At 36.6% G+C, this 10,851-nt stretch overlaps 1 pseudogene; it reads left to right on the top strand.

Moving 5' to 3' along the window:
• The first annotated feature begins 534 nt into the window (after window positions 1–534).
• On the top strand, window positions 535–2,801 carry LOC140519122 (small ribosomal subunit protein mS40 pseudogene; annotated as a pseudogene).
• Window positions 2,802–10,851: the final 8,050 nt, after the last annotated feature.

The raw sequence follows: 10,851 nt of genomic DNA, 5'->3' as shown, positions 1-10,851 counted from the left end.
ATTAAACAGTCTTTGTTCTCAAGAAAATTATAATCCATCAAGAAGCTTCAAAATCTAAGCTGGTTGGTGCATTCACATTGGTCTCTTTAGACAATTCTCCATCTTCCTCTTCACTGATATTGTTTCTTTTGGAGTCTTTAGAATTTCATTCTTAAATTTTCTTACCATAGTTAACTTTCTCTATAGGGGAGAGAAGAGGAAAGGAGAGGAGAGGAGAGGAGAAGAGAGAGACTCTGTGTCATCCAACTGGAAGTTCTCTACTCACAGAGGTTGTCCTTTGTTATCAAAGAGGATCATGATATCAGGGAAGTGATGCCACGACATGCAAGTGAATTAGATTGAAGTGAGTGAGGACTGTGCAAAGCCTCACTTTCTCCTCTGGAGCCATCTGGTTCCAGTGGCTAGATGTGGATCAAAGCAACTCAAAATGACCCAGGATTCAGTAGGGGCCCTTGGCCTTTCCGAGCCATCTTTAACAGGTCTCAGTTTCACTGATGCAGTGCCCATTCAATGATTAAGGTTTTGAGGTAAAGAATGGCCTCTTTATTCATTCAGGTGAGCCTACCATATTATTTTCTCAGAAACTTCCAGTATTTTTGCTTTTGAGATAAGATCCAATATAGAAGCTACTTCAATTGGTTCCTCCAGCTTTTAGAAGATCAAATGATAATTAAGACAAATAAAGAAGTTAGCTATTCTGTTTTGAACAAAGAGGAAGCTCCAGCATGTACCTAGATGGTTGAAGTCTTCCATCACTTCTACATCTTGTCTCTGTATAAGATGTGATCAATTTGCCAAATTACTTATTTATTTCTTCTTTTGGTCCAACCAGTATGAAATTAGTTCTGTATTGATTTACTTACCTTCATAAATGACTCAAAGTTTCACCTTTATGATGACCTTTTTTCCATTTAAACTCTTTCAACCAATAAACCAGTATTTATTAATATTGTTATATGGATTTATTTTCCTAGCCCTTCCAAATTACTTAGTCAATGGACAGGATATTCAATCTTGGTCTCACCATCAACCAATCTTTTACCAACATGATGAATTCTACCAATATCAGGCTACCTCAGGGCAAGTCATACCAGAGAAATGATCATAGCCATTCACATCAATTTCTCACTGTAATTGATGGGACCAAATGACCAAAAGAAGCTTATTCTATGTCTATTATTAAATTGATGATAGAGATTTCAAAGTATTACTCTTGAATTCCTTGAATCTGTAACATTTTCTTTCATAAGACAAAAAGTTAACTCTAGAGCATCAATGGACAGCAATTAGGGAAAAGCCCATCCTACTTCTTTCTTGGAGTCGTCCTATCTTATTGCCTTCTGACATAGTACTCTCAAAGAATAAACTTTTTATGTCATTCCCACTCATAAAATCATTTCATCTTATTTTGCTTCCCAACTCACATAAAGCATGTTGAATAAAACATAAGTAGCAAATTTATGGAAGGATATAAACAAGCCCTCATAAAGCAGAGATAAGCTACTGCATTAGTTATGCACTGTATTGATAATGCATTTTTGCTTATTGTTAGTGTAATTTTGCTTTTAATAGGAAGATCTTTCCCATCCATTAATAGGCCCATATGACCTGCTTAAGTCACAAGGAAGCCTGAGTCACATGAGTCTAAGCTGAATGGAACAGGAAGGGTGGAACAGGAAGAGGCAGAGCTGGAGCAGAGCTGAGAGGAAATTGGTCAGAGCAGTCATTTCTAAGAAGGATGCAGGCAAGTAGGCAGCTGGACAGCATGAGTGAGAGAGCTTGTTTGTGATTTTGTTTAAGGGAGCCTGCTAGTGATTTGTTTAAGGGAGCTGGTTTTTGGGAAGCCTAGCTGGGGGAAGGCTTGGGGATGGTGTTGTTCTCTACATTATTATTTTGTATAGATTTTTGTTACTATGATGGATTTCCCTTTCTGGTGTCTGAATAAAGGTGTGGTTCTGTCTTCCATGTGGAGAGTCTATTGTATTTCATGATTCAGCATTGTGCCAGGATATTTATGGCTGCCTTAGGCACTGTGAATATTGTGTTGGTGCCACATACACCAAGAGGGTAATCTCTTTTCTAACCATGTTGCTCAGGCAACTCCCAATTCTCACACCTGTCAGGTCTATATGCTGGGGGCAAACTATTCTTACCCCCTTCCCCTGCCTAAGGTTCTGGGCATCAAAATTCCCTCTGAGGAGGAATCTTTTACTTTTCCCTCCTCCTATCATGATGCTTCCCTAGGAGTAACTGGAGATAGAAGAATACATGGTTGAATATGGCTCCTACTTAGTCTGGACCAACTATTAATGCAACCACAAAGGTAGCATCTCATCACAACAAATCCTTGAGAAGTGCATTTGTGGGAACAGAATTGCTGGAAATCCTTTCCCTACCTCCCAGGAAGTAGACTTTAGAAATGCGAAGGTATTGAAACAATTTTTCTGTCCTCACACAGGTGTCAACTTCTAGGTCTTATACAAAGGCATTTGTATGAAGGAGATTAAAAAACTGACAGAGGCCATTCTGAAAGCCAGAGACCATGGTTTTCTCTATTACCACGTCCCACCTGGATAGCCATAGGATACTGATTTCAGCAACTATCATGGAGCTGTGAGTTATACCCCTAATGGCCCTGCCCTACCATAAGGTCCCAGTATCCATGGTAAACTTGGCAGCAGCCATCTGACAGAGATCTGACTTGCCTTCAATATCTGTATGAGACTCAACTTAAGAAGAAGGAGGTTCATGCTAAAGTCAACACAGTTGTTTTTGGAGGAACTGATATACAAAATATATGAAATAGAAAGAGATACCAAAGTTAGGAAGGGGAAAAGTCCCCTCAGATCTTAATACAAAAAGAGATAATTGAGAAAAAAGCACTAACTACCAATCTATATGCTTACTCTTCCATCTATGCATGAATCAAAGGCATTCTCAATGAGGGAAATAGTAGGGAAAAAGCAGACCTTCACAAATGATGACTAACAAAACTTTACATCCTGGTAGCTAGGTGGTACAGTGGATAGAATGCTAGTCCAAGAGTCAGGAAAACTCTCCTTTGTTAGTTCATATCTGGCCTCAGATACTTATTAGCTGCACGACTCCAGCAAGTCACTTAAGCCTGTTGGCTTCAGTTTCCTCATCTACAAAACGAACTGGAGAAGGAAATGGCAAACAACTCCAATATCTTTGTCAAGAAAACCCTAACTGGGGTCATGAAGAGTCAGAAACAATTGACTCTTACCATTTTTAATTGACTGAAATATGTAGAGTATATAAAATCTTGTTGTACTTACTTTTTTATTATAAAAAGCATCTGACTCAGTACTTTTTTCAACAATGTATTTTCCATCTATACATGAAAATTGTTAAAGATTCCTTGAAAGATTTAATAGCAGAAATAATCCTATTCAATGATTATAAGCATCAGAAAAAGCACAAAACAAGAAGATGTAGGCTTGTCAAAGGTGTTCGTCATTATGACAAAGTGATTCAGCACAGAGTTCATGTTCAAAAGTAATACTCCATGGATAATGTAGTCTTCCAAATCCCCATTGGCTGATATGACATTGTGTTGATTGTGTTAAGCACTGAAACACTGGGCACCTCCTAAAAGAGATCTGTAATTTCTCAAAGTATTTAACCTGATCATGCATTCTGTAAAATGAAGACAGTCTATTCAGATTACAATATGCGTTTGGATAGATAATCTATAGAGTTTGTTTATTAGTATGTATATTTGGGAAAAACTATAAAAATGGATGACAAATTAATTCCAAATTTGAACAAGAGAAGGAAGGAAGCATGGATTGCCTGTGGGAAATTTCAATGCTTTTTTAAAAGCTACTTTCTCTTGAAAACAAGGCTTTCCATTTCTAATGCCAACATTCTACTTTGGGTTGCTATGTGACAGAAAAAACATTGAATATATCTCCAAAAAACAAATAATAATATCTTACAGAGAACAATGGAAAGGCATGTGTTGGACATGAGCAATTTGCATTCTATAATCAAAAAGGAATTCTTAAAAATAAGAGTAAAAAATGTTGTCAAGGAATTTTGTGGACTGGTTATATGCTAAGGATGAGCGATGGTGAAAAGACAACCAAAATTATCTACTAGGGTTTTCTTGACAAAGATATTGGAGTTGTTTGCCATTTCCTTCTCCAGTTCGTTTTGTAGATGAGGAAACTGAAGCCAACAGGGTTAAGTTATCTACTACTATTAACCACAAAATATCTGGAGAAATTGAGGAAAGCACCAACTATACTGAATGAATCTCATATGGTGAACTTATGGGAAGACAGATAAGAGTTGTTCAATATGCTTAGATGGATTGAGATCTGTCTCAGCAGAGGGAATTTACCAGATGATGAAATCAAAGATCCATTTGAATCTTGAGTATGGACAAGAATCGACCAGGAGGAGAGGTCATAACTGGATCAATATTTGAAATGATGAGTACTCACATCAATGAAATCATTGGTCTATTGAAATGTTGAAATCTCTGAAACAAGTCAATAGGAAAAGAACTGGAAATCAGTGAAATCTTCTGGTTCCCCAAGGTATACAAATAATTGGGTCCATGAAAATTATGCAAATAGATATGCAATTAAGTAGATACTATACTTCTGAGTCTTCAATTGTGTTTCCAAGGAGAAATATATTAAAAAGTCCTAGAAAGACTCTACCCACTTGAACATCATTAGTTCCTAAGGGTTTAGCTCACCTAACTCCCATATTCGTTCTTTTAATCCTCTGTAAAACAGATGCAATGAAGCTAGAAATAATTTCACCCCAGATAGAATTTAATTATGGACTGCAATATATGGCTGAAAATTCTGCTCATTTAAATTTACGTATTTTTAAGTAACAATAAATAAGAGTTTTTGCAGCTGCTCAATACCACTGATTCAAAACATCAGAGAACTATGTCAGGGGCAACAGACCAGTAAAGCCATTGTAAAGTGTTGAACAGCAATGCAATTAACAAAGGTAGATATCAGGACAGTCACTTGTATTTCTAATACTCTAATTCCAAAATCAGCAACTTTCCTCTGAAATATTTCAGTGGCTTTCCTTGCTTCCCTCATCTTAATCTGGTAAGAAAGGAGAGACAAGTATTCTGATCTGCAATTTTACAAAGCAAGAAGAGGTTATGTGATTTCCCCAGGGCTATACGCACACAGATACAAAAACATATGTGTGTATGTATGTATATGTATATATCAGAGTCTGCTACAAAAGGAGCATGATCCTTTAATTAGAACTAGAAGAAGAGATTTAAAAGTTAGCAAAAACTGCAAAGAAAATGGGTTCTTATTATTTTATCTGTTCAAATCCACATTAGATAACAGAAATATCTCCATAAAGACCTGTTTCAATACTTTACCAAAATCTAAGTAAACTCTAAGTACAACACTCTTTTGATCTGAAAGATCTGGTAAGACTGTCAAAAGGAAATGGAGTGAGACTGACATGACCTATTTTGGATTTAGCCATGTTGTCCCTTTGAGATCACTTCTTACTTTTCTAAGTATTTTCCATGAACATTTAAAAAATATTATTTACACTGTGTCCAAGAATCAGTCAAGCTCAGTAGCCCGCAATTTACAGACCCCATTCTCTTCACCTTTCTTTAAAGCAGGAGAAGACTTTCCCTTCTACAATGCTGCAGCAGTTCTCTCATCCTTCATGATCTTTCAAAGATCCCTGATTGTGACCTAGCAACTAAATCAGCCAGTTATTTTAGCATCCTCAGCACAATTGGGAGGAAGAGAAATTTCCTTTGCTTGTTCTCCGAACCTTCAGATCAGTGATTCCGTCTTCCTATAAACTGAGAGGATTGGACATCCTTCATCATCACTGATCTTATATCCTATATGTACTATTCTCACTCTCCAGGTCTCTACTCATTGTCACTTTGGGGATGTTAACTGATAACTAGATATTAATTGACAACAAGCTTAAGTTTTGACCCCTCCCCATTTGGGGAATTTGCATTTTATAAGATGATGGAGATTGATTAGACAAGACCCCTCTCTTCCCCACAAGAGGAAGGAGGAAAGATATTTAAGCAGAATCACCCAGTATGATTAAAAGTGTATCCTCTGACACCAAAGAAGTTCTTCAGCTTCATGTTGTTTTCTTCTTATGCAGCTAATAATTCTAAGGTGATGAGGTTCGACTTATCCTAGATTATTTCATTTCTAAAAAGTTGTAGCTTCCTTTGTCTAAGTTGGTATAAAATCCACACAAACCAAATCACTACTTGGAACTGGTATCTAGTACTGGATAGAATCAATTTCAGAGACTGCCATTGTGTGTTTGCTTTACTGCTTAGAACAATACTGGGATTCAGATTTGGTAATGAGGAGTAAACAGATATATTTTTGTACCCTTTTTGGGAAGTGAGTTCACACTAGGGTTGCTTTTCTCTCCTTGAAATTCAGAACTAGACAAGAGTACAAGGATATTTTGGAACCTAAACAAATTACACTATAATGGAAGGATGAATGATGGAAAGGTTGGTAGTTTGGAGTATGTCTGCATAACTCTCTCTCAAATTATACATTATATCCACTAATTGGAACATAGATTTCCTAGAGCTACCTTCAATATAAGGCTAGCAGAAGGATCTTGAGGTAAGAATCAATCAATTATCATCATTGTATAACTCTTTAATGGTTATAAAGCACTTTCTATGCATTATTTCATTTGTTCCTCATAACAAGCCTAGGATATAACTATTGCAGGCTTAATTAACCTCATTTTATAGATGAAGAATTGTCTCAGAGAAGATAAGCAGATTACCCATAAATACACTGCCAGAGTAGGGATTTGATCCCAGTTTTCTCCTGACTCTCAGTTCAGGATTCTTTCTCTTCCATTAATAAAAAGAGAATTACAGTGTTATTGGACTGAACTTCCTGTCTTTCCCTGGCACTCCAGCCTGAAACACCGCCCCCCATCCCCCACCCCATGAACATCAACAAATCACTTAAGGTTTCCATGATATTGTTCTTTCCTTGTTTTCTTCCTATCTAGCTGACTGCTTGTTCTCAGTCTCCTTGCTGGTCCTCCATTCATGTCACATCCAAGGTTTTGTCCAGGGCCTTCTTCTCTTTTCCCATATACTGTCTCATTCAGTGATCTTATCAAATTCCATTAGATTCAATGATCATCTCTAAGCAGATGAGTCCCACATCTGTTAACCTCTCTTCTTAGCTAATGTTGCATCACCAATTTCCTTTGGGACATCTCAAGACACATCAGGCTCAATATGTCCTAAACAAAACTAATTATTTCTTCTCCCTTTTTCACAACTCCTCTGTTACATTCAAGGGTACCACCATCCTGCCAGTCATCCAAGCTCAAAACCTAGATGTCATTATCAAATCCTCATTCTTGCCCACCCTATGTATGTAACTCTTGTCACAACTCATTTTTTCTACCTTCACATCTCTCCTCTCACTCATAGAGCTGCCACCTTAGTTCAGGGTATCATCACCTCTTGGTTTTCCAAATAGTCTCCCTGTGTCAAGTTTGTCTTTATTCTAGTACATCTTTCACTCAGATTTCAAAGTGATTTTTCCTAAAGCCTAGATCTGACCATGTTATCCTCTCCATGTATCACATGTCAAAATTCAGTGGTTCCCTCATTATCTCTACATTCAAATGTAAAATTTTCTGTTTGAAGAACTTGGTCCTTTTCTACCTGTTCAGTCTTTTTATATTTTTTGTTATTTATTTATTTTTAATTTTCAACATTCTCTTTTATGAGATTTTGAGTCTTAAATTCTTAAATTTCCCTTCTCCCTCCCAAGATGGCATGCAATTTGATATAGGCTATACATGTACAATCTTATTAAACATATTTTCACATTAGTTATATTATAAAAGAAGAATCCGAACAAAAGGGAAAAGCCACGAGAAAGAGAAAAAAAGGAAAATAGTATGCTTCAATCTACATTCAGACTTCATAGTTTTTTTCCGGATATAGATAGCATTTTCCATCATGAGTCCTTTGGAATTGTCTTAGATAATTGCATTATTGAGAAGAGCTGGATCTGTCAAATTTGGTCATCACACAATGTTGCTGTTATTGTGTATAATTTTCTCCTGGTTCTGCCCACTCCATTCAGCATCAGTTCATGATGGCATGTTGGCATGAAGGGGAGTAAAATATCCAGAATTTTCTGAAATCAACCTACTCTTCATTTCTTATGGAACAATTACATTCATATATCACAACTTATTCAGCCATTCCTCAATTGATAGAAATTCCTTCAATTTTCACTTCTTTTCCACCACAAAAAGGGCTGCTATAAATATTTTTGTACATTTTGGTCCTCTCCCCTTTTGTATGATCTCTTTGGGATACAGACCTAGTAATGGTTTTGATGGATCAAAGGGTATGCAGTTTTATAGCCCTTTGGACATGATTCCAAATTGCCCTCCAGAGTAGGTGGATCAGTTCACAACTCCACCAACAATGCATTACTGTTTCAATTTTCTCACATCTTCTCTTTTATAATTTTCCTGTTTTATAATGTTAGCCAATCTGATAGGCTCAGAGTTGTTTTGATTTGCATTTCTTTAATCAATAGTGAGTTAAAGAATTTTTTCATATGATTATTGATAACTTTGATTTCTTCATTTGAAAACTGTCTGTTCATATCCTTTGACCATTTATCAATTTGAGAATGACTTATATTCTTTTAAATTCAACTCAATTATTTACACATTTTTGGAAATGAGGCATTTGTCAGAGTAACTGACTATAAAAATTGTTTCCCAGCTTTCTGCTCCCTTTCTAATCTTGATTGCATTGGCTTTTTTGTGTAAAAACTTTTCAATTTAATGTAATCAAAATTATCCATCTTGTATTTCATAATGTTCTCTACCTCTTGCTTGGTAATGAATTCTTCCATAGTTCTGACAGGTAAACTATTCTTTGCTTTCCTAGTTTGCTTATAACCTCACCCTTTATGTCTAAATCATGTATCCATTTTGAACTTATCTTAGTATACAGTGTAAGATGTATCTTAGTATATAGGTCCATGCCTAGTTTCTGCCATGCTATTTTCCAGTTTTCCCAGCAGTTTTTGTTAAATAATGAGTTCTTATCCCAGAATCTAGAGTTTTTGGGTTTATCAAATTGGAGATTACTATAGTCATCAACTGCTATGTCTTGTGTACCTAACCTATTCCACTGATCCACCACTCTACTTCTTAGCCAGTACCAAGTAGTTTCAAGGATTGCTGCTTTATAATATAGTTTTATATCTGGTATGGCTAGGCCACTTTCCCTTGTGTTTCTTTTCATTGATTCTCTTGATATTCTGGAACTTTTGTTCTTTCAGATGAATTTTGTTATTATTATTTCTAGCTCTATAAAATACTTTTTTTGATGGTTTAATTGGTGTGGCACTGAAAAAGTAAATTAATTTAAGCAGAATTGTCATTTTTATTATATTAACTTGGCCTACCCAGGAGCAACTGGTATTTTTCTAATTATTTAGGTCTGACTTTATTTGTGTAAAGTGTTTTGTAATTGTATTCATATAGTTCCATTCTTTCTTATGTTTTACTCCCCTTCATGCCAACAGTTAACAAGAGCTTATTAAGCATTTTCTATGTGCCAGTCTGTACTATGTGCTGGGGATCCAGAGACAAGCAAAAACATGGTCCCTGATCTCAAGGAACTCACATTTGAATGGGAAGACAGCATGCAAAAAATTGTGGATACAATGTATACACAGCACCAAAATAATTTTGCCAGCCACCTTCCCTACTCAATATGAAATACCCTATTTGCTCTTCACAATCTGTCTCCTTTCTATCTTCCCAGTCTTCTTGTGTAACTTCCTTCCACCTACCGTATGATTTAACAACATATGAGTACTTACTGTTCCTGACACAAAACACTCCATCTACTGACTCCCTGCCCTTTCATTAACTGTCTTCCATACCTGGAATTCTCTCCCTTCCCACTTTTGCCTGCTGGCTTCTTTGGCTTTGTTCAAGACTCAGTTTAACTCCCACCTTTGGCAAGAGGCTTTTGTCCCTCCTCTTTACTTTCACCCCTCCTTTGCTAGGGCCTTCCTTCTGAGTTGCTTTCCATCTGTCCTGTATATATCTTTTATGTATATAGGGTTTTTTTTTTTACCTGTCTTCCTCATTAGAATGTCAGGTTAGGGGCTATGGTTTGTTTGTTTTAGCTTCCTTTACATCCTTAGTGCTTAGCTTAATTACCTACACGTAGTAAATGCTTAATAAATGTGTGTTGAATAAATGATTGAAGCAAAGATGCATTCTCTTATTCGCAAAGCAGCAACTGGTTGCATAATGGATAGATTGCTGGACCTAGAGTCAAGAAAACTTGAACTCAAATACAGCCTCAGACATTTACTAGATGTGTTGACCTCTTCTTGCCTAAGTTTACTCAACTGTAAATGAGGATAATGATAGCACCAACCTCACAGGGTTGTTGTAAGGATCAAATGAGATAATATTTGTAAAAAGCATTGAGCATAGTGCTTGGCACACAGTACGCACAATGTAAATGCTTATTTTCTTCCCTTCCCCCTTTTCTCCTATGATCCAGCTATACTGGCCTATTTGCTGTCCTTCACAATGAATGTTTTTTTCATTGGCTATTCCCCATATCCAGGATGCTCCCCCTCCTCCCCTCCTCCTCTCCATCTCTGTCTTCTTGGCTTCCTTCAAGACTAAATCCCACCTTCTGCAGAAGACCTTTCCCAGCTTCCCTAGTCACTAATGCCTTCGTCTGTGAGATCCTTTTCTGCTTGTAGCTAGTTAATCTTATATTGTCTCTCATGTTAG

The sequence above is a fragment of the Notamacropus eugenii genome, chromosome 1, assembly GCF_028372415.1.
Source record: "Notamacropus eugenii isolate mMacEug1 chromosome 1, mMacEug1.pri_v2, whole genome shotgun sequence".
In the NCBI taxonomy this organism is placed as follows: domain Eukaryota; kingdom Metazoa; phylum Chordata; class Mammalia; order Diprotodontia; family Macropodidae; genus Notamacropus; species Notamacropus eugenii.
Note: the sequence above shows the minus strand (reverse complement) of the source record. Positions and strands in the feature narration are given on the sequence as shown.